At 45.8% G+C, this 15,122-nt stretch overlaps 3 non-coding genes and 1 pseudogene across 3 annotated transcripts; all 4 read right to left on the bottom strand.

The window, feature by feature from the left end:
• Nucleotides 1-6,276: 6,276 nt before the first annotated feature.
• Nucleotides 6,277-14,524, bottom strand: LOC119971849 (annotated as a pseudogene).
• Nucleotides 9,715-9,810, bottom strand: LOC119972057. The gene has a single exon (XR_005461986.1). It is a non-coding gene; the product is annotated as a small nucleolar RNA SNORD14 (small nucleolar RNA).
• On the bottom strand, nucleotides 10,136-10,230 carry LOC119972052. Its single transcript, XR_005461982.1, has one exon. It is a non-coding gene; the product is annotated as a small nucleolar RNA SNORD14 (small nucleolar RNA).
• Nucleotides 11,120-11,212, bottom strand: LOC119972055. Its single transcript, XR_005461984.1, has one exon. It is a non-coding gene; the product is annotated as a small nucleolar RNA SNORD14 (small nucleolar RNA).
• Nucleotides 14,525-15,122: the final 598 nt, after the last annotated feature.

The following is a 15,122-nucleotide window of genomic DNA, read 5'->3' as shown; positions in this document are numbered from 1 at the left end:
TTCCCAATCGATATGTTTGAACCCCCCAATCCTAGGGCAGTTCCTTGGTTGCTGGGGCGGTTCTTGGGACCTTTTGTCTTGGGCTTCTCTGGCGCCACTGGGTCTGGCCTTCCATAGAATGTATCAATTTGTGCTTAACTTGTGTCCATTGTATCTGGGACTCGCCCGGTATTGCCTCATTAATATGTTAACGGATTTTCTTTCACAGTGCTGTCTGGTCTCTGCAGCAGTCAAAACCGGTTTCTGCAGTCGTCCCAATACACAATCGCCTTGCAAGCTGCTTGCTTTCCAACATGTCCATTTTCCCTGCATTCTTTGCAATCTTCCATTTAGTGTTGGGCAGAGGACACCCCAGGTGGCTACAGTATTGACCACCAAATGGCATCATTTTTAAATTGTCATCCTCATGTTTATAATCCCTCATGGTATCACCCTTCCCTACTTCCATTTCTATCACTGCCTGTGGATAATCATTTCTCCACATTGCTTTATTATTTTCTTTGCCTCCCCTGTGCCCGTTTCTCTATTTATCTCAACTTCTGCCATTCCTTGTGCCTGATTTTTTTTCCTGTCCCTTATTTTCCTAATGTCCACACCCTTTCCTTTTTTTTCCCCCCAAGACCGTACCTGCCGAAACCTCCCCGTGTCATTAATCTCAACATACCCCCGGATGGCCTTCCTCACCCGCTCAGACACCTCTTCCTCCGCTATCCAGCCTTCATTGTGGGCACTGACCGCCCCCCACCCCGCTCACTCATAAATCCACCCAGTGGGGGGCATGGCCTGACACCACTATTGCCGAAGACTCATCATTCACCATCCCCGCCAACATCTTATCCACCATGAAAAAATCTATATGGGAGTACACCTTGTGCACATGGGAGTAAAACAAAAATTATTTCACCCTCAGCCTCCCAAATCTTCATGGAGCCACCCACCCACCCCCATACGCTCCATGAACCCCCGAAGCTCCTTAGCTGTAGCCGACACCCTCCCTGACCTCGAGCTCAACTAGTCCAGTCTCGTATCCAGGACCGTATTAAAGTGTGCCCCCCATAATCAGCCAATGAGAGTCCAGGTACGGAATCTTCCCCGGCACCCGCCTCATAAATTCCATGTCGTCCCAGTTTGGGGCATAGATGTTTATTAACACCACCTGCATCCCCTCCAATTTCCCGCTTACCATAACGTACCTCCCCCAAGAGCCACTATATTTCCCACCTCAAACGCCACCCGTTTATTGACCAAAATCGTCACCCCCTTCGTTTTGAAATCCAACCCTGAATGAAACACTTGCCCAACCCATCACTTCCTCAGCCTGATCTGGTCCCCCACCTTCAGGTGCGTCTCTTGGAGCATGGCCACATCCACCTTCAATTGCTTTAAGTGTGCATACACACGGGCCCTCTTGACTGGTCCATTCAATCCTCACACGTTCCACCTGACCATCTTGGTCAGGGGACACCCTACCCCCCCCCCCCCCCACCCCCCCACCGCCGGTCAACCACAGCCTCTCAAGGGCCAGTCTTTGGCCGTGTCCTGCACCACTCCAGGCCCACCCTTGGGCGCCCACCATCACCTATCCTCCTCCCTTCGTGCTTTAAATACCCTCCCCTGTCAGCAGTACTTCCCCCCCCCCACAGAATGCACAGCAACAATCCCTGCCCCCATCCCCCCACTGACCTTCCACTCACCCCCCATTGCGCTTCTGTGAACTAGCCCGCCCAGCTAGATTAGCGGCCCCCACCCATGGCGCCTAGCATCCTACCCCCTACTGATTTCCCTCCCCTTTGTGCAAACTAAAAACAGCCCCTCCCTGTCCCTTAACAAAGGACAAAGAACAAACCTTTTAAAAAATAAATTTAGAGTACCCAATTATTTTTTTTTCCCAATTAAGGGGCAATTTAGTGTGGCCAATCCACCTAACCTGCACATCTTTGGGTTGTGGGGGTGAAAACCATTCAGACACGGGGAGAATGTGCAAACGCCACACAGTGACCCAAGGCCGGGATTCGTACCCGGGTCCTCAGCACCGTAGTCTCAGTGCTAACCACTGCACTACCCTGACAAAGAACAAACCTGAAGAAGAAAAAGAAAAAAATGGCCCCAAACATAAGTTAACCGCAATGGCACACCATCTCCACCAAAGTTCAACGTCCACCTCCTCCTTCCGGTCCATTGTCTCTGACGAATTCTACCGCCTCCTCCACCGAGACAAAGTATAATTCCAGGCCTTCATAGGTCACCCACTGACGTGCCGGGTATAGCAGCCCCAACGTCACCCCCTTTTTGTAGAGGGCTGCCTTGACTTTGTTGAAGCTCGTTCTTCTCTTGGTCAGCTCTGCACCCAGGTCCTGGTACACTTGAATTTGACTGTCCTCCCAGGTGTAGCGCCTCGTCTGTGTCACTCCATGTCTAGGAACTGGTGCAGCCGCGCCACCATCGCCCTCGGCGGCTCGTTCCCCTGGGCCTTCCTCATTATCGCCATATGTGCTCGATCCACATCCAACGACCGTGCAAATGCTCCCTCTCCAGCATCCTCCCCATGAATGCACCAGCACTGGCTCCTTCGGCAGGTGCACTATCCTCATATTCTGCCTGCGTGATCGGTTCTCAGCCCCAGCTCCACTGCCATTGGGGTAAACTGCTCCTCGTGTTACCCTCGTGATTAACACACCTCCGTTTAAAGGCCGTGTGCTTAACACTACTATGGCTCTGTATGTGTAATTATGCTCGGAGTCGCCAGGTGCCGCATTGAGACACCGTCACAAGTATATCAAGGTCAGGTTCAAAGTAATAAATCCATACACCGATTAGTAAGTCCAAACGATTGGTGTTTATTATAGCAAATATAATAAATACACATGCATACGCTAAAGAGACTAACTTACTTCTAATACTAAACAACTAAATACTTATCTAGTCAGGAACAGGCAAGGTCAGGGAGCAAGGCATTTGTCCCGTTCTTGGTCTGTAACTTTCTGATTGGCAAAGTTGTCAAGGGCTAGCAAGGTCTGGATCATGTAGCGATCGTTGTGTTGGCACTTACAGTTTGATGGCTGATGCTCAACGGCCGGTGATGAAACTGGAGTCAGGATACGATGGAACAGATCTGGGCCGGAGTCTGGAAGCAACAGTTGGAGCAAACAGATCTGGGAGCAACAGCAGATCTGGGCCGGAGCAAAACAGACCGAACCATGTGCGGGACCTACTCTTATAGGTCCCAGGAGGTTCAGGCCCCATTGGGGCGGCTCCCTCATCGATTGGGTCTTTCCCAATCGATATCTTTCAAACTCCCCAATCCTAGGGTCATTCCTCGATGGGTGGGGCGGTCCCTACGGCTCTTTATGTTGGTTGCATTGGCGCCATTTTGTCTGGGTGTCTATGGAAAAGTATCCATCGATAGTTAAATGTTTCTATTGTCCGGGGTCTGGATCTGGATCACCTCATTACTATGCAGATCTGTTTCCCATTTGCACCTTTGGCTGGAACTCTGCACCTGGCTTGAAACTGGTTTCTGTACGTGCAAAATGCAAAACAGTCTTCTGCAAGCTGTTTGTCCTCACTATGACTGTTTTTCCCTGCAGTCTTAGCAGTTCTCCATTTTGTAGGCCAGTGTCCATCTTAGATGGCTACACTGACCCTGGGCTGCCAGGTTTGTTTCCATGCGGTCAGCCACCGCCCTGATCAAATCCACCGCCCAGGTCAGGTCTTCCAGACTCTCCTGCCGTTGCTGGATGAATTTCTCGTTTAAGAAGCTTACCAGTTGGTCCGTCGACCATTGAGCTGGCAGGGCCGCTCCCTGCCATTCCATCTCCACGTACGTCACAGGTTTAAAACAAGTGTTTTGCAATCTATTATTTAGATTAACAAGCCATAAACTGATTACATAGTACTGGTTTAATGACCAATTAACACAAAAGTTAAATTTTCTGGGTTCATGTGCCGACGGCACTGTAGCACAGTGGTTAGCACTGTTGCTTCACAGCACCAGGGTCCTGGGTTCAATCAGTCTGTGCAGAGTCTGCAAGTTCTCAGTGTATCAGCGTGGGTTTCCGCCCACCAGTCCCAAAAGAAATGCTTGTTAGGTAATTTTTACATTCTGAAGTCTCCCTCAGTGTACCCGAACAGGCGACTAGCATCTTTTCACAGTAATTTCATTGCACTGTTAATGTAAGCCTACATGTTACAATAAAGATTAACTTCTGACTTTAATGAATTGTGCAAATTTCAAAGTGAAAGAGTTTTCACTTGCACTGCTTCAAATTTGAGGAATAAAATCAAACGAATCAGTGATTGCAAGAGAACAGCACAGATAGGATTAGCCAAAGGGCCTCTTTACATGCTGCAAAATAGAGCAGTGGCACAGACAATGTTAAAATACATGGGGCTGGATTCAATGTGTGTGAGCCTAGTGCGGAGGATCTGTGGCGTTTTACATGAAAGAAAATCAGCGCCGCCCACCCTCACTGATCCTGGGACCGGTGAGGGGCTGGCAGCCACACATAAAATTCACAGCTCCCACGATATAAACGTACGGGTCCCTGGCTGCAGATGTGCACAGCGACGACCTGCAACTGTTCCCCCCCTCCCCCCCAAAGCCCTTGTGGAAGCAGCATGGCTCCCACCCAACTGTGGCAGCAGTGACCAGTCTGCAACCACCACGCCAGGGTCCTGAGACCGTGGCCCATGGGGGGGGGGGGGGGGGGGCAGGCCTTCCGAGATGCACTAAGGTCGTGCGGTGTGTAGAAATTCTGTGTCAAACAGGCACCACCCCCAATTTCAGCATCAAAGGGGTTGTCCGCCCGATCGCCTGTTACGATAGCAGTGTTGGGGAATGGTGAATCCCGCCCATGGTCGCACCCTGCATGTTTATTACACCCATCAATATTTCCTAATTCTTAAAACTCATTTGTGCTGTTTCTATATACCACCAAAACTGTGAATGGAAAAATTAACTACTCCCTTGTTTGTCAAAGCATTATTGCTGCTCCTGTCAAATTAGAGGCTGAATAATAATTAGACTTAACCTCCGACATGTGTAACCTGTTTTGTGAAATTCTAACCTAAAGTTTTGCATACATGCAACTTGGAACCCAGTCTCACTGAAATGTTGTCCATTTGAAAGATTAGCACAGGAAATATCAAGTATCGCGCAGCTGCCAACCCCCCCCCCCCCCCCCCAAACACAAAAAAAGCAGAAGTAGGAATGTAACAATGTCTGGAAGGTAAAAATGCGACAAACGCATTCACAGGTCCAGGGCAGAGATCTTGGAACAGAATTGCCATAGGTCTTAGTGGCAATGATAATTGAGATGAAATGTGTTGTGGAGAAAAATGCAATGAGCAACAGAACTTTGTCAGTCAAGTGATAATGTGCTAAAAAAATAGAAATACCGCCAAACCCAGGGGCATATTTATGTCCCATCCTCAGAATTACCATTTTACATTGTCCCCAGGACTGTATTTACATCATTTAATCAGGTCTACAGAATTTTAAAATGTTTGGGTTAGTGCCTTGATTTCATGTACTCAGATCCAAGATACATCACATATGCTGGGAGTATCTAGAATTTTGAACTGTGTAAAAAAGGCCATAAAAGCAAATGGAATATTGTAAGGAATATCAAAGCAAGACTCAAACTTCTAGAGATGTGCAAGAGCATCATATCCAGCTGCATCACAGCTTGATATAGCAACTGCTCAGTCCAATATTGCAAGAAACTGCAGAGTATGGTGAACTCGCACAAGCTTACCACCCTCCCTTTGATTCTGTATACACCTCCCACTACCTCAGGAAGGCAGACAGCATTATCAGAGACCCCCTCCCACCCAGGCTTTGCCTTCTTCCAGACCCTTCCATCATGTAGAAAATACAGAAGTCTGAAGATCTGCACATCCAGACATAGTAATAGCTTCTTCCCCACAGCTACAAAACTCAACAAATCTCTCGGACTGATCTGCTCCCTGTAAGGACACTATTCATGACATATGTTGCTCTTGCTCATGTATTTGCTTTGTTTGGCCCCTTGTTCCACACTGTAACCAATCACTGTTTGTCAATGTACTATTTGTCAATGTACTGTTGATTATTCTTTTAGGCTACTATGTACATACTGTACGTTCCCTCAGCCACAGAAAAATACTTTTCACTGTACTTCAGTGCATGTGACAATGACTCAACCATGCCAAACTTAAATTCTGCAATCAGTGTATTTTCAATCACTTCAAGGCTGTTTACAACAGAAGTCCAAATTGAATTTAAAAAAGACAGACTAACGGTAATAACATAAGCATTTTATTTTTCAGGTCCAAAAGTCCAAATGAAGAAGCCGGAAATAAAAACAATAGAAAAACACAGTAGGCCTGGTAACATCCGTGGCAAGAGAATCAGTAAAAGTGTCAAAACCCCACTTGATACATTAACTATTCCACTCTGCAGATTCTGCCACACCAGCTTAGTTATTCAGCACTTTCACCCCCAGATTTCTGGCATCTGCAAGCAGGTTGCTTTTATTTCAATAAAGAAGCTTTTTGGGCCACCAGTGCTGAAGCTGTGGAGGATTCACTGTGAAGAGAAAAAAATACAGCATTAAGCCAGTGCATAACTAAAAATGTCAAAAACTCATCCAAGAGATGCAAAGTTCTTTCCCTGCTTATCATCAGACATAAATGCACACTAGCAGAGAAAACAGTTGAGTTTAATCTACCTTCCAATTCTTGGTCTAAAGCCATGTAGGTTGTGGCATAGAATTTAACAGTGCAGGAGGCCATTCTGCCCATCGAGTCTGCACCAGCCCTTGGAAAGGGCATCCTGCCCTCCCCTCCACCTACCCTTTTGGAGACTAAGGGCAATTTAGCTTGGTCAATCCAGCAAACGTGCACATCTTTGGACTGTGGGAGGAAACTGGAGCATCCTGAGGAAACCCATGAAGACCCGGGGAGAACGTGCAGACTCCGCACAGATAATGACGCAAACAGGGAATCGAACCTGGGACCCTGGAGCTGTGAAGCAATTATGCTAACCACTGTGCTACCGTGCCGCCCAAGTGCCTCAAGTGTACATTCAAATGTTTTCTACCCCCAAGTGTGGAGACCTGGATCAGTGACATGGCGGGATTTATAAAACTGGAAAGGGTCAAATTTGCCCTGAGAGGAACAATACAAGGGTTCTATAAACGATGGCAGCCTTTTCTGGACTTCCTGGCACAAAGATAGGTATCTTGGTCAATAGCAGCAGCAACCCTGGAGGGGGGGGTTCCATATTGTAGGGTCTATTCTGTAACTTTATATTGTGTTAATTTGCGTTGTTGTTAAAATGCTGTGTTGTGCATGGGGGTGGGGTGAATGTTTATGATTGTTAATATTATTGTTGTTTAGTATTTTACTATGGTGCGTTATTGTTGTATAAATTCAATTTTTCAATAAAAATTAAAAAAAAAAAAGAATTTGCTCTTTGATCTAGTGTTTCATGTAATTTAGGATAACCTCCCTTGGTTTTATATATTCCAAGCCTCATGAAGGAAATATCTCAGTTGCCTTCTCGGCCAACTGATATACCAGTTACCTTCAAGGATCTGCAGACATGCGCCCACAGCCCTGTTGTTCCGCCACACATCAGAATCCTGTCATTCATAGTGCATGGCCTAGCAGGAACTCCACTGGAAATAGTTTTGCAAACAAAATCACTAGCCGGCCATAAACCTTTGCTTCTTGCCACTGAACAAACACTTTTAAAATGCATGTAGGCCACATGAAACTTCCTCAAAATATTCAAGCAACACCATAAGACATAGGAGCAGAATTAGGCAACTTGACCCATCAAGTCTGCTCTGCCATTCAATCATGGCTGATATTTTCTCATTCCCATGCTCTTGCATTCCCCCCCATAACGCCTGATAAATTAGGCACTTTTCTTTAAAACCATAACATGCATGATTAATCTGCATCTCTAAATGTCAATTTATACCGCCTTCAAGAATTTTTCCAATATATTTATCAATGTCAAGTCAGGCTGACCGGCCTTTAGCTTTTTGGGATAGCCTTTTCCACACACAATGTTAGCAGTCCTCTAGTACTAGGTCTGAGCCAGAGAGGGCTGATGGCCAGAGCTATGACTATTCCTTCCCAGAGCAACCTGGGTTACATCTCACCTGGGCCCTCTAACTTACCCATGTTCAAGTATGTGAAAAGCCTTAATTGACACCTAACTCACTATGTTTATCCATGATGTGGAGATGCTGGCATTGGACTGGAGTGGGAACAGTTAGAAGTCCACCAGGTTGAAGTCCAGCAGGTTGATTTTGGAATCACTAGCCTTCATCAGGTGAGTCTTTGAAGGCGCTGCACTCTGAAAGTTGGTGATTCCAAATAAACCTGTTGGACTCGTGTTTAAGGGGCATCTTAACAAATACATGAATAGGATGGGAATAGAGGGATGTGGACCCCAGAAGTGTAGAAGATTTTAGTTTAGACAGGCAGCATGGTTGGCGCAGGATTGAAGGGCCGAAGGGCCTGTTCCTGGGCTGTACTTTTCTTTGTTCTTGGTTGGTGTGGTAAGACTTCTTACTATGTGTATCAATATATTTCACACCTGCAAACTACAAACTTCCAGCTCAAAAGCATTTTAATGGCACAGGAGTTAGCAATGCTGCTGCACAGCGCCAGGGACCTGTGTTCAATTCCAGCCTTGGGTGGCTGTCTGTGGAGTTTGCACGGTCTCCTTGTGCCTGTGTGGGTTTCCACCAGCTAGTCAAGAGTTTCCTCCCCCAGTCCAAAGATGTGCAGGTTAGGTGGATTGGCCATACAAAATTGGCCTTTAATATCCAAAGTTTAGGTGGGGTTACAGGGATAGAGAAGTGGGCCTTGGTAGGGCTCCTTCCGAGTGCCAGTGCAGGCTCAATGGGCTGACTGGCCGCCTCCTGCACTGTAGAGATTCTATGACATCTGCTTCATTGTACTCCTCTGCAAACATAAATGCAAATAGGAACATTCTGCCTTCACGAGTTATTTTGTCGACTAACTTGATCATAGAATAGAATTTACAGTGCTGGAGGCGGCCACTCGGCACTTCGAGTCTGCACCGGCTCTTGGAAAGAACACCCTACCAGAGGTCAACACCTCCACCCTATCCCCATAACCTAGTAACCCCACCCAACACTAAGGGCAATTTTGGACACCAAGGGCAATTTATCATGGCCAATCCACCTAACCTGCACATCTTTGGACTGTGGGAGGAAGCCAGAGCACCCAGAGGAAACCCACACACACAGGGAGTATGTGCAGACTCCGCACAGTGACCCAAGCTGGGAATCGAACCTGGGACCCTGGAGCTGTGAAGCAATTGTGCTATCCACAATGCTACCGTGCTGCCCAACTTGATCCCACTCTTTCCCCTTGCTCTTTACATATTTTAAAACACCCATGGGTGTTCATTGATTTTACTAATGGCTTTCTTTTGCTTACCTAATTAAATTTTTTTTTTTTAAATCCATCCTTCCATTTTCTATATTTGGTATTTAATAACTTCCACTCTTGGAGTTTGCATGTTCTCCCCATGTCTGTGTGGGTTTCGCCCCCACAACCCAAAGATGTGCAGGTTAGGTGGATTGGCCACGCTAAATTGCCCGTAAATTGGAAAAAATAATTGGGTACTCTAAATTTTAAAAAATAAAAAAAATAACTTCCACTCTTGGCCTCATCTCACTGTGTAGTTCACTCAGACATCCAAGGAAGGGTTTGCCAACATGAAGAGTAAATCTCTTTCTGGAAGAAACTGCGAATGGTTGGACAAAACAGTCATCATTGTGAGCTAAACACAAAAGCACATATTGCAGGCCAGTCCATTTTAACAAGCTCAATTTGGTTAGTAGTGTCACATAATACAGAGTATACATTAAATACTCACTATTTCCAGTTGGGTGGAAGCACCCTCTTGGACTTGTAGTAACGAGCCAGCCTGTGGATTCTGCTTTCAATAAGAATCAAACGGAATTTGGCATCTTTATCCTGCAATGTAAATATGACATTGTCCAGACTGAACGTGAACCATTTATATACACGGTTTAACAGGCAACCCCTTAATTACCGGCTGCTTGAACCACCATAGGTTCCTGAAACAGACATCAAAAATAGCTCACTCAGACATCCAAGGAAGGATTTACCAACATTAGGGAGAAACCCCTTTCTGGAGGAAACTGCGAATGGTGGATAAAACGTTCATCATTGTGAGCTAAATACACACAAATCCCATTAAAGAAAATGGAAGCTGATCTTTATCACCAAAACTTGACTTGCAACTTTAAGAATGCATTCGAATTAAATAAAATTCAACTTCAATGCTTCACAGTATAAGCTTGAAATGTAAAACTTGGTTTAATAAAGCATAACCATGCCAATCTTACTCCAACATGCACCCAGTAAACACAATTACTCTTAAACTGCCTTTCTGGCCCAGATTCTGCCATAATCAAACAATTTGCAACAAGACTCGGAAGTTTACATCCACTTTCCATCAGATGGCCACAAAAATCATGTCAGACTTTACATTGAACACAATTGAGACTCAGTGTTGGCCATCATTCCTTCACTGAAACATACAGCAACTTCTGAAATCCACAGAACAACATCTGCCAGTACCAACGCTTCTGCAGAGGGTGCGCTGTTGAAGAGTCACTCTCCCCAACTACAATCAACAAAAATCAAATTGACGAGAGCTTCCATTGTTACGCTGACAGACTTGCTGTAAAAAAAAGTATTAAAAACCAAGTGTTGAATGAAGTGCAACTAGATTCTGAACATCATACTAACCATCCTGTTCCTCTCCTTGTTTTCGGACAGCCACGGCAGTCTTGATCAAGTGATAGAAATCTTCTGGAAGGTGTGGAGCAAGTCCCTTTGACTTCAGAATCCTGAGAATCTTGTTCCCAGTAACAAAACGCACCTGGGCAACACCATGGGAATCCCTAAGGATCACACCGGAAAGACTGGTTTTAGAATTCTGATTTACCCAATTTCAAGTTGAAAGACAAACCTTCACAATTTATCTAGAATAGCAATTCCAAAACTCCAGAATATATATTCTCATTCCTGACAAAACTGTGGCCAGTAACTCAAATGCTCACTCAGACATCCAAGGAAGGTCAAACCAACATGTGGACCAGGCCATTCTGGGGGAAACTGCGAATGGTTGGAAAAACATGCATCATTGTGAACAAATCACTAAACCACAGCCAAAAGAATAAAAACTTTGAAACGGTACAACAATGCTCCATGAAACTACATCAAGGTGCACAGAAAGTATTTACGTACACAACCAAAACCCGTTTTAAGCGATACAGCTTTAAATTCGCCACTAAGTAATCATTTGAAATTTACAGTCTAAAATCAATATTAGCTGATCTAATAACCTGCCCACACTATAGTTCAGTGGGTTAGCAATCGGAGGAAAGTTGCAAAATGATCCCAGCTAGCAAACATTTCCACAGGAAGGGAAGAGAAAATTGGCAAAAAAACAATAAACCCTTGAGGGACTGACACACAGTATAGTGTACCACTGAAATAAGAAACAATGAGCATCATACTCTTGGCAGAACTGACAGCAAGAAGTCATGGGTTTCAAGGTTTGATTTGATTTATTGTCACATTAGTATATAGTGAAAAGTATTGTTTCTTGCATGCTGTACAAAATGCATACCGTACATAAGGAAGGAGAGACTGCAGAATATGTTACAGTTACAGCAAGGTGTAGAGAAAAGATCAACTTAATACGAGGTAGGTCCATTCAAAAGTCTGATGGCAGTAGGGAAGAGGCTGTCCTCGGGTTGGTTGGTGCATGACCTCAAACTTTGGTATCTTTTTCCTGACGGAAGGAGGTGGAAGAGAGTATGTCCAGGGTGTGTGGGGTTCTTAAAGGGTCCTTAGGTTTCAGGTTCACACATTCTGAACAGGAAAGTTTGAAAGCTCCTCAGACAACACAATAGTAAATTTTACTCCTTGTGGTCCTTTACTGGAAACTGGATTAAACGGCACAACCAGCATTTCAGCTGATTAACTAATTTATTGCACTGTATAGCTAAATCAAGGGACATGCCACTTTGTTCTTTTAATATCCCTGCAATTTTTAATATCCTGCAATTTTTCATTGAGCATTTGCCAACTCCTTTCTGAAATGCATTGCTCACTTAAATGCACATTCTCTGGTCCTCAACTCAGCCAGCAGCCCAGAGATTTCTCCCTATGTCCGCTTATCAAAATCTCTCCATTAATATCTTCTCTGCTTTAAGAAAATCTCAACTTCTGTAGTCTCACTGAAACCTGGCACCATTTTAGGAAATCTCCTTTACACCCTCAAAGGCAGTGACATTCTTTCTAAAGAAAGAAACAGAAATGAACAAAACACCAACTCAACCAGCATTTAGTGGATAGTTCTGAAGGGACACTGACCAATCAGATTTCTGTTCTGCATAACCAGCGATTTACAAGAAGCTGAGCATAACTTTGTTTATGCACTCGCTTCCATTTATAAAGTCAAAGTCCTATGTGTATTTTTTAAAAACAGAAAAAACACCTTAAAAATGTGGGGGGAAAGCAAAGTTAACATTTCAGGTTGTGGCCCTTCAGATTTGTGTTTCTCCTGACCTGATAGTTCCTGCATCATGTCTTTCCTTCCGGTCTGAAGTATTTTGCTTTTGTATTAAGAGATCTTGACCTGCGTGGGTGCTGCAGGTTCTATGCCACTGTTTAAAATTGTACGCTCACCGCTCTGTGATGGGGTGATGCCCATCTTTGCCAGTTTGTAAATCTGTTCTTTCATATCATCTGATGTTAGCTTGAGCCACTAGGGAGGGGGGAAAAGTAGATATAATTAAATGCAGAATTAAAGTGACGATTTTCCAATTTAAGCTATTCTTACATTTCATTCACATGACAAAACCATGCAAGAAATAATGCAAGCCCAATTACACTCCTTGAAAAATTAGTAAATTTAAACAACCATAACCAGCATGAATGAAAATATCAAAAACACTGTGGATTTGACAGGTTGCAGATATTGAACACCCCTAAATTTTAAAAAAGGAAATAAGGTCAGCAGGACAGAAATCAGATTGGTCAATGTCCCTTCAAGAACTACCCACTAAATGCTGACTTGACATAATTGGATTCCTCAGGCAGCAGTGGTTAGCATTGCTGCCACACAGCACCGAGGTCCCAGGTTCGATCCAGGCCCTGAGTCACTGTCCATTTGGAATTTGTACATTCGCCCAATGTTTGCACAGGCTTCACTCCCACAACCCAAAGATGTGCAGGGTAGGTGGATTGCCCCTTAATTGGAAAAATGAATCGGGTACGCCAAATTTAAAACAAACTCGATCCCTTGTCTGTCACGCAACACAGGTCCACTTGGACCCTTCTCTGTCACTCAATGCTAATATGGCAGCACAGCAGTTGGCACTGCTGTCCCACAGTGCCAGCAACCCAGGATCAATTGGTGACTGTGGAGTTTGTACATTCTCCCAATGGATTGTCCACGACAAATTGCCCCTTAATGTCCAAAAGGTTGGGTGCAGTTACCAGGATAGGGTGGAGAATGGGATTCAGTAAGATGCTCTTTCAAAGAGCTGGTGCACACTTGATGGGCCAAATGGCCTCCTCCTGCACTGTAGGATTCAATATCGTCACCAACCCTTTGGGCCCTTATCTCGTGTACCAAACATTTGGCTGGCACACTATTTTAACTATCCTACATCTATCGACTACATCCTTTAAAAACCTTTGTCAAACAGCACTCCCCTTTTGTAAAACCAAGTTACCAACTACTGTTACTGAAGGAGAAAATCAATTGACTTACTGTGGGCACACTGCGTCGGTAGGGTAAAGCTGACTGGGACAAGCCCTTGCTGCAAAGAAGCAAAATAGAAACATAATCAGTAGCTGAATCTAATATCACGATAACGTTCGGCTCACTGCAAGAATTTAGTTGGAACAGAAAATGACTAATCCCAGTGTCGTTTATTTAAGGCATCGAGCATCCACCGCTTCTGCATTAGCAGCAAATGGGCCGAGAGGAGCCATTTCCAGCGGAGCTGCGTGGAGCACATGCTGGGAGGTGGGGCATAAATTCAGTTGCGGGACCGCGTGTTGCAGCGGTCCCGGCCCGAGGCCTTGCGCCAACGTGGTTTCAGTTAGCGGGAGACGCGGATGCGGCCTTCGGACGGACGATGCTCAGCTGCCCCGGGTGAAATGGGTTGGGGCGGGGGTGATGACTCCAGCCCGGGAGCTACACCGCCCGCCCGATCTGCGCCATTGCTGCTTCCATGCGGACTAACCCAAAACGGCTGAGCGATGCGAGCCCAACTCCGTCTGTGCTACACGGCGGTCGGTGCCAGGCGCCGCCTAGAAATCGAGTGGGGCCTAGCCTAGCCGACCGCCTGTATCCGTGGCCCTTACCCTGCAGCGTGCATGCGACCCATAGCGGCGACGGAAAAGAAAGAGAGCGACTGCTCCGTGTCTGCCCTATTTAAAGTGGCTGGCCCGGAAAGACGTCAACACGTCGCACGGAGTCAAGCTCCGCCTCCTCCACCCCCTGACGTCATGCCGCACTCGGCCTTCCTTTGCTGACGTCACCATCAGCGCAACCTGCCGGGAAGGCGGGTGTGGCCAGGCAGCGCGGGGCGTAGTGGCGCCTTCCTGTTATCAGGCTGTTCGGAGACTGAGGCGTGATTGACCCCATGCTGAACTGTCCTGTGAAGGGACCTAGGAGCTCAGCAGTGGGACGCAGTCGTTTTTAAAAATTATATTTTTATTTTAAAATTTGCATTTTTACACTGTACATTCGTTCAGGATAGATAAGACAGTTGCAGTTTACATGCATGTTGTTCCTTTCCGGCACCCCTCCCTCCACTCCTTTCCTTTGCTGTTTCAGGGTCCTTTCCTTGGCCCTTCACCGTGGGTGGTTGTTTGGTGTATATATGTGGGCAGCGCCCTCCTTCCCCCTCCCTTTGGCCCTTCACCGTGGGTGGTTGGTGTATATATGTGGCCAGTGCCCTCCCCCACCCCGTCCCAGTCGTTTGCCCATCGCCGTCCCTTCCTGTCCCATTCGCCTGCTTTTGACGGTTTCTGGC

The sequence above is a fragment of the Scyliorhinus canicula genome, chromosome 9 (genome assembly GCF_902713615.1).
Source record: "Scyliorhinus canicula chromosome 9, sScyCan1.1, whole genome shotgun sequence".
NCBI classification, from domain to species: domain Eukaryota; kingdom Metazoa; phylum Chordata; class Chondrichthyes; order Carcharhiniformes; family Scyliorhinidae; genus Scyliorhinus; species Scyliorhinus canicula.
Note: the sequence above shows the minus strand (reverse complement) of the source record. Positions and strands in the feature narration are given on the sequence as shown.